The 15053-nt window shown below is 35.7% G+C and overlaps 1 pseudogene; it reads right to left on the reverse strand.

Annotated features, from left to right (window-relative positions):
• Positions 1 to 11309: 11309 nt before the first annotated feature.
• On the reverse strand, positions 11310 to 12194 carry LOC142182330 (F-box protein SKIP23-like; annotated as a pseudogene).
• Between the last annotated feature and the right edge of the window lie 2859 nt (positions 12195 to 15053).

Raw genomic sequence — 15053 nt, forward strand, 5'->3', positions numbered from 1 at the left:
ATCACGTATTGAAAGGGAAGAACGAGGAAGAAACAGTTCAATATCCCATGTAACACAATCCTTAATTTTGTTCTTTCTAAAGAAAGGAACTCAGGTTTGAAAGTAATGAAGCCACTCCACACACTCAAATAGACACGCCCCTCCCTCCTTGCCTTTTGGACTAGATCAAAGAATGTATATTTTATGTATACTCTGTTTGAGTTCCTTAGCTCTTTTCAGGAACTACAGATCACTTTTAACACAACCTTTTGTTTCTTTTGCTGTCTCCTGTACACACCTGCACTGGCTCATCGAAATAGTAAAAAGAGGTCATTTAGCGCAAGCATATGCTTTTATTCTTTTACCCATACTTTATTTCAATGGATAACTATATTAATGCCACTCATATACCTACATTAATTTGCTTCATAAGCATGTCTGTATTAAACATTAATTTCTTTAGGAACAATCTGGCAGCAAAATTTGGATTTTGATACACAAATTGTCAACATGTTTCCTTTTGGATGAAATTTGTGATGGAGGAGAAATATTGTAGAAGATGTGAAACCAATTCTGTGTGGAAACACAAAATTAGGAAGAACATAAAAATAAAAACTGTTAGAAGGAAAAACTGGAACAAAACCAGTAAACAATAAGAAATATTTCGAGTCCACAATTTTCTTGTGCGTCCTTACGTAATTTTAACCCCCTCACACGTTGCCAAGGTAATGGATTAAATCCTCCCAGGATAAAACGGAATAAACCTTCCTGCAACAGTGGCAATACAAACTGCAGGATACCAACGAACTCAAAGAACGGAGCAAAATCACACTTACGAATTTGAGAGAGAGAGACTGCGAATTAGGATGCAGTGTATTCAGAAAGAAAGAAGTTTTGGAGTGTTTTTTTTCGTATCTCGAAAATGGAGCCTTGCCTCAGAATTTATAGGCAATTATCAGAAGAGGTGTCTGGAAAAGGTGCCTTTTCAGAAGAATACGCTGCTTGCCGCGGTTCTACCGCGACCGCGGCAGAACCGCGGTCAGAGAGGCTCTCTGAATCTCCCACCGCGGCAGAACCGTGGTCAGAGAGGCTCTTTGAATCTCCCTGCCACGGTTCCACCGCGGCCGCGGTAGAACCGCGGCCAGAGAGACCCTCTGAATCTTCAGCAGGATTCTGGCGTATTTTCAGCAGTGATTTGGCATTTAATTATTAAATAATTAAATAAATTTTGTCCAAAAAATAATCTTATCGATCATTTTCCAAATCCAAATCCAAATCCAAATCCAAGCCGAGCAACGACGACGGCACGAGGGTTCATTCTCTTCAACTCCTTTTAAGAGTTTTAAGAAGTGATTCTATATATAAGCACACAAATGTGGTTGTCCCTCACCAATGAGGGACAAAGTGCAAGACAAAAGTTCACTTCTTCAAATTTTTCATTTTTCCTCCATTTCCAATTCAGACTTCTCCTACTTTAAAGCCCAATGGCTTAAAGTCCAACCGAAGATGCTATACAGAAGAAATCGAAGTATTCAATAACATCGATTCTGCTAGTGAGTTCAGGTTTGAGTGTTCAATAACATCAACAAAAGTGCAATGGTCTCATCAACTTTTTCCAGTATCTTTGCCAATAGACAGAGATTCGCGAATTTACTTTAAGCTGGAGCTGGATTTGTTGGGAAAGGAAGACATGTTAGTGCTTACGAGGTCAAAGGTTTTGTAACATCAGTCACTAGGATTCAGAGGATACATCAAATGAAGCATTCCGTAGATGGTCGTTGAAGGGTTAATTTCAGTGGTGGTTATCCAATTATGTGTTTATTTTTATTTTTTATCATTAAAAGTCACTCAGCTTCATCTTTCTCACTCAAAAGTCATTCTAGCTCAAAACCTATGAATATTTTACAAAAAGAATTGGCATGGCATTAAATGTAATTAAAAATTCCAAAATAGTGCCGTGTCAGCTTAAATGACCATACCCATTTTAGTTTTATTTCCCCCTCAACTCCGCTTGACCCTAATCCAAATAGGTTAAGATAAAAAATCACGTTTCTCCATTTAATAAAATACACTATGTGGTTATTCTTTGAATTAGGCCTTTTAATCTAATAATTAGGTTTTCTAAAAATACACTAAATTTCTTTTTCGGTCTTGGTCGTACCAAGAAAATATTATACCGTATCTTTCTTTTGTCCAAACTATTAATGCTATAGGTTGCCTATGATTGCAGTGTATAATAATGTAGAAATGGCGTGGGGTAGCCACTATTTAACGTGATATTTATTTTTTATTCAGTAATTTTAATATTGAGCAAAAATAGCCACTACTCTATAAAAATTAATATGAAAAGATATTTTTACCCTTTCTTCCATTACTTTTCTTCCCAAACCCTCGCTTCTCTCTCAAGTTCGATACCCACTCGTTTTTTGTTTTCTTTCCGGAAGATATCCTAGTTTCAATCTTGTTTTCTTTCCACGAGACATGGGGTTTATTTGGAAGAAGAAGATTGGGACTTTGAATAATAAGAAGCGTAAGTGGGAGGAGAATAGCTCACGGCGGCAGCCATAGCTCCAGGGAACACTACATATTTAGCTATCAGCGCCACCTTTTACCCTTTTTTCCATTATGCTTTGATTTCTATCAGAATGTCATTTTTATTGGCATTTAAAGAAAAAGGCAAATGTGCAAGGTCACAACAGAATGTGTTAGACTATTTGAACTAGAATTCATCAATTTGAGTTTTCACTTTTTGACTCTAATCACATATACCTAAGTCTCTACGTGTTAACCAAAGATCTTGGAATTATTGGCATGGAAACTAAGATTTCAAAAGTTAAAGACACTTGGTCCAAAACTTAGACTAACAAGTTCAAAAGTTAAAGACAATAGGTCCTTAACTTAGAGTTACAAGTTCTAAAGTTAAGGACAATAGGTCCTGAACTTAGGCTAAGAAGCCCAAAAGTTAAGGACAATAGGTCCTGAAGTCCTGAACTTAGATTAAGAAGCTCAAAAGTTAAGGACAATAGGTCCTGACGTCCTGAACTTAGAGTTACAAGTTCAAAAGTTAAGGACACGTAGTCCTGAAGTCTTGAAGTTAAGTTCAAAAGTTAAGGATATGTAATGATGAAGTCCTGAACTTAGAGTTACAAGTTCAAAAGTTAAGGACATTTAGTCCTGAAGTCCTGAAGTTAAGTTCAAAAATTAAAGACATGAGCAGAAGGGTATTTTCGTCCGGACAGCTAAAGTTTATTAAAGAAGTGACTAAAAACTAAAGACATTTTAAACAATGGCTTAAAAGTAAATACATGTGTTATTAGTGACTAACCGTAACGATATTTTTGTTTATTGATGTTGCTTATTAAGCAACATTTTGATACTATGTTAGTACTTTAACTTCATGAAAAATTATAAAATAATCTGAAGGTGCAGAAACTAGTTCTATTCATATTTTTATGGACTTTTAAGGCATTGATAGCATTAAAGTTATTTTGTAAAGAATTTTTTTTGGCATAAAAAGATTGTTCTTGTCTTCTCCTTTCGATGGTCTAATATTAATAACTTATTTGGGTATAGGTCAAATCGGGTTGAAGGAAAATAAGCCAAACTAGGTATGGTTATTTAAGCCGGTGTGGCATTATTATTAGATTTTTTAAGTAAGTTTAATCCTAAGTCAGATTTTTTGTAGAATATTTCATATGTTTTGAGCTAGAATGACTTTTAAGTGAGAAAGATGAAGTTGAGTGACTATTGAGTAATAAAAAAATAGAATAACGACTTTTGTGAAAGAGACACATTGTTGGATGACCACAAATTAACTCGTTGTTGAATGGTAGTCTCTTGACATCTCAATCATATATCTAGTCTTCTGTAAGAAATTCATTTTACCTAGTGTTGAAACTGCTATAGAAATCTGTATTGCTGTAAATAAATAAAATAATAATCTTTCTGAAAACAGAAACAGAAAGTTAGTAGAAACTAAATTCCGAAAACAGTATTTGAACTTCTTCAAAATAAATTCTGAAAATGGTATAGGAACAAATCGAGACCACTGAATACACAGTGTGTCCTTAAGAAAATTATTCCCCTTAAATACCCGAGGTTCTGGAATATATCCTCCCAGGATATAACGATTTAACTCACCAGAGTGTTGGTACCAAAAACACCGATGAACAACGAACCACTCGAAGGCTGTAAAACACACTGGAATTTTTGTGCAGAAAAAGAAGAAGATAATCAGAAAATTTCGTAAGTAAATATTCTGGGATTTGAATGTATATTTATAGCCAATTTGGTACTGTTTTTTGAAAAAGTTTGCAATCTTTTAGAACAGCCATAGCTGTTGGAATAGGTTTGACCCTGTTTTAGAATAGCCATAGCTGTTGAAAATTTTGCGACAAAATTAAAACGGATTTAAAATAATCCGGGAAAGAAAACGGGCCAAACCTGACCGGGTCGCGGGTCATGGGTTATTCCGGATTAAATTTTTGTTAATTAATTAATTATTTGAAAAGAATTTTGTCCAATAAGATTAATCAATCAATCGATCTTTCACCAAATCCAAATCCAAATCCGAAGCTGAAGCCGAAGCCGAGCCAAGCCGAGCGAGCGACGGCGCGAGGCTTGCCTTCTTTTTAGCTCTTTAAGATCTAAAAGATGAGTTTCTCTATATATACACAAAGATTTTCTTTCCTTCTACCAATGAGGGACAAAGTGCATTAGTAAAGTGAACTCATTCAAAATTTCACTTCCCTCCATTTCTTTTTCCCACCATTTTCCATTCACACTTCTTTTGTTATTAAATAACAAAGTCCAACAATTCCCCACATGAATGGGGAATGGCTATAAACCTAAAGGAATGCACGGATGTGTGTGTGTTTCGCATGCAAGAATTAATTACATCTAGATAAGTAGGTTTCCCTTTGAACTTTTCGTAGTGAACTTATATCGAATATACTCGGTCAATCGGTAGATTTGATATCTTTGAATGTCAAACTTTGTGTATTGTTGTATACCTATACACAAAAATTTTCTTTCCTTCTACCAATGAGGGACAAAGTGCATTAGTAAAGGGAACTCATTCAAAATTTTACTTCCCTCCATTTCTTTTTCCCACCACTTTCCATTCACACTTCTTTTGTTATTAAATAACAAAGTCCAACAATTCCCCACATGAATGGGGAATGGCTATAAACCTAAAGGAATGCACGGATGTGTGTGTGTTTCGCATGCAAGAATTAATTACATCTAGATAAGTAGGTTTCCCTTTGAACTTTTCGTAGTGAACTTATATCGAATATACTCGGTCAGTCGGTAGATTTGATATCTTTGAATGTCAAGCTTTGTTGTATACCTAGACAACATAAGTCACACAATCAATCATTAACCATCTATGGTTCTCACGGTTGTGTTCGTTTTAGCCATGAACACCGCCTGATTTCATGAGTACTTAGAGAATGGGCCTTTACTTTCATTCCTTTTGAAGCGGCTTACACTTCACACTCACATAGGTGATTCCTAAACATGTAATCATAAAGACATATTATCTGGTCATATCCTGCCAGACTTAGCAAATCATTAAAAAGCTTTAAGCTTTATTGACTCATCAAAAAGTCTTAATGCATTACCTCGTTTTTGAACATTGTCTTTATCACGAGAATGGGTTGAGTTATTTGACAATGTTGAACCGTCATTCATAACTTTGTTTGATCTCTTTGAACCTAGCTCTTGGGATCTTCAGTCTGCTAGGTAGATTTAATGCCATGATGACCCATCCTAGGCCTTTAACCCATTCCTTTTGATGATCTTTCAACTGCCTCTCTAGATAGGTCTTTTGTAAGTGGATCTGACACGTTATCTCTTGACTTTACATAGTCAATTGTGATAACACCACTAGAGAGTAGTTGTCTAACAGTATTGTGTCTCCGTCGAATATGATGAGATTTTCTGTTATACATAACATTCCCTGCCCTACCTATTGCCGCTTGACTATCACAATGTATACAAATAGGTGCCAAAGGTTTGGGACAAAATGGAATATATTTCAAGAAATTTCGGAGCCATTCAGTTTCTTCACTGGCCTTATCTAAAGCTATAAATTCAGATTCCATTGTAGAACGGGCGATGCACGTTTGTTTGGATGATTTCCAAGACACTGCTCCACCCCTAATTGTGAAAATATATCTACTCGTGGATTTAACTTCAGATGATCCAGTGATCCAGTTTGCATCACTATATCCCTCGATCACGGAAGGATATTTGTTATAATACAAAGCATAATTTTGGGTATGTTTCAAGTATCCCAAAACTCGTTTCATTGCCATCCAATGTATTTGATTGAGATTAATTGTAAATCGACTCAGTTTGCTAATAGCACATGCTATATCTGGTCGCATACAATTCATGATATACATCAAACTTCCCAATACTCTTGCATAATCCAGTTGTGAGTCACTTTCACCTTCATTCTTTTGAAGTGCATAACTCACGTCAATTGGAGTCTTGGCAATTTTGAATCCAAATACTTGAACTTGTCAAGTACCTTTTCAATGTAGTGAGACTGTGATAATGCTAAACCTTGTGGAGTCTTGTGAATTCTGATTCCTAAGTTCACATCAGCAACTCCTAAGTCTTTCATGTCGAATTTGCTAGCCAACATGCATTTTGTAGCATTTATAACTGTCATATTTTTGCTCAGTATCAACATGTCATCAACATATAAACAAACAATGACTTCATGACCTGGAGTGTTTTTAATGTAAACACATTTCTCACACTCGTTGATTTTAAATCCATTTGCCAACATTGTTTGGTCAAATTTTGCATGTCATTGTTTGGGTGCTTGTTTAAGTCCATAAAGCGACTTAACAAGTTTGCATACTTTCTTTTCTTTACCAGGAACCACAAAACCCTCAGGTTGTTCCATGTAAATCTCTTCCTCCAATTCTCCATTTAAAAAAGTTGTTTTAATATCCATTTGATGGATTTCAAGACCATACACGACTGCTAGTACTACTAACACCTAATAGATATTATCCTTGTTACTGGCATGTAAGTGTTAAAGTAATCAAGGCCTTCCTTTTGTCTATAACCTTTGACAAGAAGTCTTGCCTTATATTTGTCAATAGTGCCATCAGCATTAATTTTTCGTTTAAAGATCCATTTCGAACCTAAAGGCTTATTTCCTAGAGGAAGATCAACCAATTCCCATGTATGGTTATCCAAAATTGATTGAATCTCACTATTGACTACCTCTTTCCAAAATACTGAATCAGAAGACGACATAGCTGCTTTAAAAGTTTGAGGCTCATTTTCAAGCAAGAATGTCCCAAAATCTGGTCCAAAGGAAGTAGATGTTCTTTGACGTTTGCTACGCCTTAGATCTTCTATACTTGGAGTATTTTCCTTTGGTTCTTCCCGTGGTCGTTTAGGTTTTTCACTTAACGACTCGCTTTCAGTTTTATACGGATAGATGCTTTCAAAGAATTCAGCATTATCTGATTCCATTACCGTATTAACATGAATCTCGGGATTATCAGATTTATGAACCAAAAACTAACATACTTTACAGTTTGTAGCATATCCAATGAAAATGCAATCTACTGTTTTTGGTCCGATTTTAACCCTTTTAGGTAAAGGAACTTGTAGCTTTGCTAGACACCCCCACACTTTGAAATATTTCAAGTTGGGTTTTCTTCCTTTCCATTTTTCATATGGAATAGATTGCGTTTTGCCGTGGGGTGCTCTGTTGAGTATTCGGTTAGCTGTAAGGAGAGCTTCCCCCCAGAAACTCTGCGGTAATCCAGAATTTATTAATAAAGAATTCATCATTTCTTTTAATGCCCGATTTTTTCTTTCCGCAATTTCGTTGGATTGAGGTGTGTAAGGTGCAGTAGTTTGATGGATAACTCCATATTCCGAACATATTTCTGCAAACGGAGATTCATATTCTCCACCTCTATCACTTCTAATCATTTTGATCTTTTTATTCAATTGAATTTCTACCTCATTCTTGTATTGCTTAATGTTTCAATTGCTTCATCCTTACTATTAAGCAAATAAACATAACAATATCTGGTGCAATCGTCAATAAAAGTAATAAAATACTTTTTCCCACCTCGAGATAGTGTCGACTTCATATCGCAAATGTCAGTATGAATTAAGTCTAAAGGATTTGAATTCCTTTCAACAGACTTATAAGGATGTTTTACAAACTTAGATTCAACACATATTTGACATTTCAATTTATTACACTCGAATTTAGGCAATACTTCTAAATTAATTAACTTCTGCAAGGTTTTATAATTGACATATCCTAAACGAATATACCATAATTATTTGACTCCAATAAATAAGAAGAAGCTGAAATTTTATTCATACTGTCAACAACCATTACATTGAGTTTGAAAAGGCCCTCCATGAGGTAGCCTTTTCCAACATACATTTCGTTCTTACTTACAACAACTTTATCAAAAACAAATACACATTTGAATCCATTCTTTACAAGTAAAAAAGTAGAAACTAAATTCTTCCTAATTGTAGGAACATGAAAAACGTTGTTGAGCATTAACACTTTGCCGGAAGTCATCTTCGGGAATATCTTCCCATAACCTTCAATCTTGGCTGTTGTATTATTTCCCATGGAAATTTCTTCTTCGGAACCAGCAGTGGAGTAAGTCGCAAATGCTTCTTTGACAGCATAAACATGTCGAGTGGCTCCAGAGTCAATCCACCACTCGTTTGGATTTCCAACTATGTTGCATTCCGAAAGCATTGCACAAAGATCATCAATATCATCATTCTGCACCACTATGTTGGCTTGTCCCTTCTTATTATCCTTTTTCGGGAGACGACAATCAGGGCTTTTGTGACTAACTTTGCCACAATTGTAGCAGTTGCCCTTGAATTTCTTTTTGTTCTGCTCCTTAGTTTGTCCAGAAGACCTCTTCCTCTTCTTACTTTTTGGAGCAATCTCCTCAACGATATTAGCTCCCATGATCGTTGAATTTCCACGAGACTTCTTCTCGGCTATTTTTTTTGTTTTCCTCGATCTTTAGACGTATCACAAGATCTTCCAACTTCATTTCTTTGCGCTTGTGCTTAAGATAGTTCTTGAAATCTCTCCACGAAGGAGGCAATTTTGCAATCATAGCAGCCACTTGAAATGCTTCATTCACGACCATACCTTCAGCAATAAGGTCGTAAAAAATAAGTTGAAGCTCTTGAACTTGAGTTCCCACAGTTTTGTTGTCTATCATTTTATAGTCTAGAAACTTGGCAACCACGAACATCTTCAAACATGCATCTTCTGTCTTGTACTTCTTCTCAAGTACGTCCCATAATTCTTTTGAAATATTCATTGCACTGTACACATTGTATAAGTCATCCTCTAAAGCACTTAAGATATAGCCTTTGCAAAGAAAATCTTCCTGCTTACACGCCTCAACAACCATGAACTTTTCATTGTCCGACATGTCCACAGCAGGCACTGGAGGCTCTTCAGTAGTAAATTTCTGCATACCAAGAGCCAGAAGAACACCCTTTGCTGCCATCCTTTAAAGTTGGCTCCAGAAAATTTCCCCGGTTTCTCGGCCGGAGGAACAACAGTGTAGCTTGACGAGGCTGTCGTCGTTGCACCAACAGTCGCAGAAGGACTTCCGTTATTATTTGCCATTTCTCACTGTCAACAACAGAAGAGTTCAATTAATGGCAAAACCAAAACAACAAATAATACTGTAATCAATAAACAGTACGTAATAAAAACAATCGAAGTTTTTATATACTATTTTACAGAAAAACGATGAAGTGTTTATGTTCTTCAAATCGTTTTCTAAATTTCAATATTCTGATGAAGTTTTTATATCTTCAAATCAAAATAGTAAAATTCAGACGGAGTAGAAAACCACAACAGGTTTTAATCTCCACAAATAGAATACAAAATATAATAAAATAATTTCCTTAAGATTGTTATAGAAATCTGTATTGCTGTAAATAAATAAAATAATAATCTTTCTGAAAACAGAAACAGAAAGTTAGTAGAAATTAAATTCCGAAAATAGTATTTGAACTTCTTCAAAATAAATTCTGAAAACGGTATAGGAACAAATCGAGCCCACTGAATACGCAATGTGTCCTTAAGAAAATTATTCCCCTCAAGAACCCGAGATTCTGGAATATATCCTCCCAGGATAGAACGATTTAACTCACTGAAATGTTGGTACCAAAAACGCCGATGAACAGCGAACCACTCAAAAGTTGTAAAACACACTGGAATTTTTGTGCAAAAGAAGAAGAAGAAGATAATCAGAAAATTTCGTAAGTAAATATTCTGGGATTTGAAGGTATATTTATAGCCAATTTTGTATTGTTTCTGAAAAGGTTTGCAACCTTTCAGAATAGCCATAGCTGTTGGAACAGGTTTGACACTGTTTTAGAACACCCATAGCTGTTGGAAATTATGTGGAAAATTAAAACGGATTTAAAATAATTCGAAAAAGAAAACGGGCCAACCCAGACCGAGTCGCGGGTTATTCTGGATTGAATTTTTGTTAATTAATTTAATTAATTAATTAAATATTTGAAAAGAATTTTGTCCAAAAAGATTAATCAATCAATTTTTGACCGAAGCCGAAGCCGAAGCCAAGCCGAAGCCGAGCGACGGCGACGACGACGGCGCGAGGCTTGCCTTCTTCTTAGCTCTTTAAGAGCTAAAAGATGAGTTTCTCTATATATACACAAAGATTTTCTTTCCTTCTACCAATGAGGAACAAAGTGCATTAGTAAAGTGAACTCATTCAAAATTTCATTTTCCTCCATTTCTTTTTTCCACCATTTTCCATTCACACTTTTTTGTTATTAAATAACAAAGTCCAACGGAAACAGCTTTAAAACACTTGTATTGAAGCAGAATAATAGAAGCAGAAAATTTTTATTTTGTGCCTCGCACAATTGACACTAGTTGTATGAGGCCTCTTTTTTATCTCACAACTGTGTGAGTCCCAGAATCTTGTGGACCCAAATATGTAAGACACGAGTCCACAAATATGTAAGATAAAAAGAGGTTTCACACAACTAGTGTCGGTTGTGTGAGGCACAAAATAAGATCACTCATAGAAGATCTTACACCCTCTTTCTTTTCAATAGACAACTACAAGATGGTTACATAGATCTTGAAAGTTTCAAGTAAGAAATTTGAGAGGAAGGATAATACTGATATAGAAAGACGATTTCCAGGCAGTAATGCATTCTAACACAACATACTTGGATGAAATATGAAAACAATAAAGAAACATCAATCATCTGGAGGTAAATAACAGGTAACTATTACTATTATTTTAAAACAAACGCAGTCTGACTTTTATGGTAAGCAAGAACATATACCATAATATATTCGAGTAAATAAAGAAGGTGTCTGACTCAACACAGATTTGGTGTGACCCAAATTGGAGGGCAAACACGACTGAGAGATAATCAACTGCATAAAATTTCCCATTAAAATGTATGACATCACCATGGGGAGAGTGACAACGTTCTTGCCAGTTAATCCTGGTCCATGTCAAATCTCCTGGCCTCCAGAAACTAAGGAAAGAGATGTATGACCATGACAACGTAATCGGATGTATGAGAAGGATTAGCTAAGAGAACTGCTTTCATGATAAAGGTCCATGGTTCATCAGTGTCGTTGAGTTCATAATAATCTTCAGTGGTATTTTGATGGGGCAATTCGATCTGAACACCAGAGAAGGGATGTAACAGACTGATTTCACCCTCGTCTTTTCCAACTGTGATAAGCCATCCCATATACTCCACACATCGTTTATAGAGGCTGAAGAATTTCCTATAAGAACTGCCTTCACCGTTTACTCTATCTGAGGTTTCATTCTCTTCCTCGGCTAACATCAGCCAAGGAACCCGAGGCAGGTTACTGTTAAAATTATTCTTGGTGGCGGCAGAATGCCATGATTTACAGACAGTACGGAAATTTAGGTAGTCTTCAATTAAATTTAAATGTTTACCTATAAGAACCAACAGATCAGTTTGAAGTTCCGACCAATCAACAGGCAGTTCCGACCAAACCGGCAGATCAGCCAGATCAGGTTGAAGTTGCGCCATTAGGGTACACGAAAAATCAATGGCAAGCGTTAAGAAAAATCCCTATATTCGGAGGATAGAACCCGCCAAGCGTGCTATATATGGCGAATAAAATTTTTAATAACAGCTCTCCGAAATAACTACGGATTCACGTAGTGTGGTGGGAGATTTTTTTTCATTTCAAGTCACATAACCAACCCTAGTTTATTTCTTGACTATGAACTCATGTTCTTACTTACTTATTTTCCTAATTAAATGCTTAGCTGGTGGATACTAAAAGGAAATTAAAATGGAGAAGATCCCCTAATATCGGTGATCAGGGGAATGGTAATAATCAACTAATAATCTTTTGTTGTATTATTAGGTCTACTCTTCCATAATAAGAAGATTTTATAATTGAAAATCTTGCATTTTAGGATCCAACTAATCAAAATCTAAGGTACGAGCAATCTATGTTATATTAGTTAGTGTTTTGATGTAAGTATTTGAGAAGATGTTGTTTTGTCTCTATTTGGAAAAAGAAAGAAAGGAAGAAGTGTTTTAAAGTACTTTTTTGTCTTACATGATTTGAATATTTTAAAGATATTTTGGAGGGAAACTAGAATTTGACTATCTATATTATTAATAATCAAGATTGGACACTTGAACCAATTAAAATAGCCCAAAATTTATTTCTTTTTAATAAAAATGTTTTAATTATTAAAACGTTTTAACAGTTATTAATTTTGAAAAAGGTGACTTTTGATTTTTAAAAGGTGCCTATTGACAAAGGTTGAGTCTGTTAATCCTAACAGACACCTAATGGGTTTATAAATACCCTATTCCTCTCCAAAACGAAAATCATCAGAAAAGCAACAATTTTCATCTTCTTCTTTTTCTGCTATTTTCAATTCACAAAGTTTGTTCAAGTAGAAATTCGAATTAATTGTTGGTACTCGAATTTCAGAAGCTTTGTAGAATCCTGGAGGAATTCTGGCCATAATCCTAGCAAAGAAATTGGGAGGCTTAAATTTCTTAAGGACAGTAACTACACTATCAAGATCTATACATTTATAAAATTTAAAACACTATATATCTTGAGCTATTCAACCAAAGGAAATTTTTAAAAAAAAATTAGTACGATAAGTGAAAGAAAGTTAAAACTTAGAAACATAAACTGATAACTTTCATTAAAAAGTACTCAATGACAATTTGGGCATGAAACACAAAGTACAGCAACAACGATAAAGTGTACTAATGTAACAAGTTGTGGTAAGTTATGCTGCTGCAGACTCATCACTCATCTAACAGACGCCATAATAACATTGCTATATAACAATTGCATCACCAGACACAAACTATAAATCAATATAGATAATATAAAATGATCAAAAATCTATTGACTCTTCAAATTGTTCATACTAAAAATACTGTTCAAGCTTCTCTTTTCCCCTTTTAATTTTTGTTTGTTGTCCACCAACTAGGCAACTAAGCATCTAATTAGAAAAAAAAATAAACTTAAACGTTCCATTTTTAGTTTATGTTTTAAAACAAGTAGGAACATGAGTCCACTTGTCAAGAAATAAACTAGCCTCGTATACGTAATATTAGTTATGTGATTCACATAGTAAAATTTCTCGGTGAACCTACAATTAGTATGTCCCTCAAATTAGGTTAAGGACTTAAAAGTTAAAACTACGTGAATCAACAGTTTTTTGTTCACCAGTTATGTGATGACACGAAAGGTCATCACTTATTTTAGAAATAAATTCTGTGTTCCGAGGCCTTAGAACCTCCTTTTTATCTCACCTCGATTTGCGTGTCAGTCCGGGCGTGTATCCAAAAAGCGATTATGTAAAAATCTGTGAAAAATGATGAAGTTTACTTTTAAAATGAATTTAGGTTGACTTCGGTCAATATTTTGGGTAAACGGACCCGTGAATGGACGGTTTCGGAGGGTCCGTAGAAAAATATGGGACTTGGACGTATGCCCTGAATCGAATTCCGAGGTCCCAAGCCCGAGAAATAAATTTTTAAAGAAAAATTATTTTCTAGAATATATGTGAGTTTTAGGAAATTTGAATATTTTTGAAATTGATGGTATCGGGTATGTATCTTGGTTCCAGAGCCCGGTATAGGTCTTATATGGCGTTTATTTTGAGCCTATAAAAATTTGGTAAGAAACGGGCTTGAAATGACGTGAATCGGACCCTCGGTTGTGAAATTTGAAACTTAAGTGTTCTTAAAAAATTTCTTTGATTTTGATGCTAAGTTCGCTGTTAAAGCTGTTAATTTGGCGATTTGATCATACGAGTAAGTCCACATGATGTTTTTGAGTTAGTATGCATGTTTGGTTTGTAGCCCCGAGGGCTCGGGTGAGTTTCGGATAGGTTTCGAAAGGTTTTTAAACTTAGAAAAGTTGCAGGTTTTCAGTTTCTGGTGCACAGAGATTTTGTTCTTCGCGTTCGCGTGGCTTCACTTGCGAACGCAAAAGGCAATATTCCTCAGGTGCAAAATTATTCTTCGCAAACGCAGAGCTTGGGACGCGAACGCGAGGCTGTGGGGGGAGTACCTTTCGCGAACGCGTCCAGGCCTCGTGAACGCGTAGGGTTAGTGGCTTGGGGGAGGGATTTCAAATTTACTCTACGCGAACGCGGCCACCTGATCGCGAACGCGAAGGCTCGAGGAGTTGAAACTCCGTGAACGCGAGATCTTGAACGCGAATGCGATGGCCATCTGGGCTTGACCCATCGCGAACACGATAGGCCTATCGCGAACGCGATGAAGGCCTGCCCAGTTATTTTAAAACAGAACTAGAACCGGGCAGAACCTATTTTACTCCATATTTTCGAACTCCCAAGGCCTAGAGGCGATTTGCTTCCCACAAATTCATCCCCAAAGTGTTGGTAATCAATTCTAAACTTTACTCTTTCAATTACCCAATATTTTTCATCACTTTCTAATCAAAAAGTCAAGAGTTTTCATGGAAGGAATTAGGAATTTGGATA

This window comes from Nicotiana tabacum, chromosome 6, assembly GCF_000715075.1.
Source record: "Nicotiana tabacum cultivar K326 chromosome 6, ASM71507v2, whole genome shotgun sequence".
In the NCBI taxonomy this organism is placed as follows: domain Eukaryota; kingdom Viridiplantae; phylum Streptophyta; class Magnoliopsida; order Solanales; family Solanaceae; genus Nicotiana; species Nicotiana tabacum.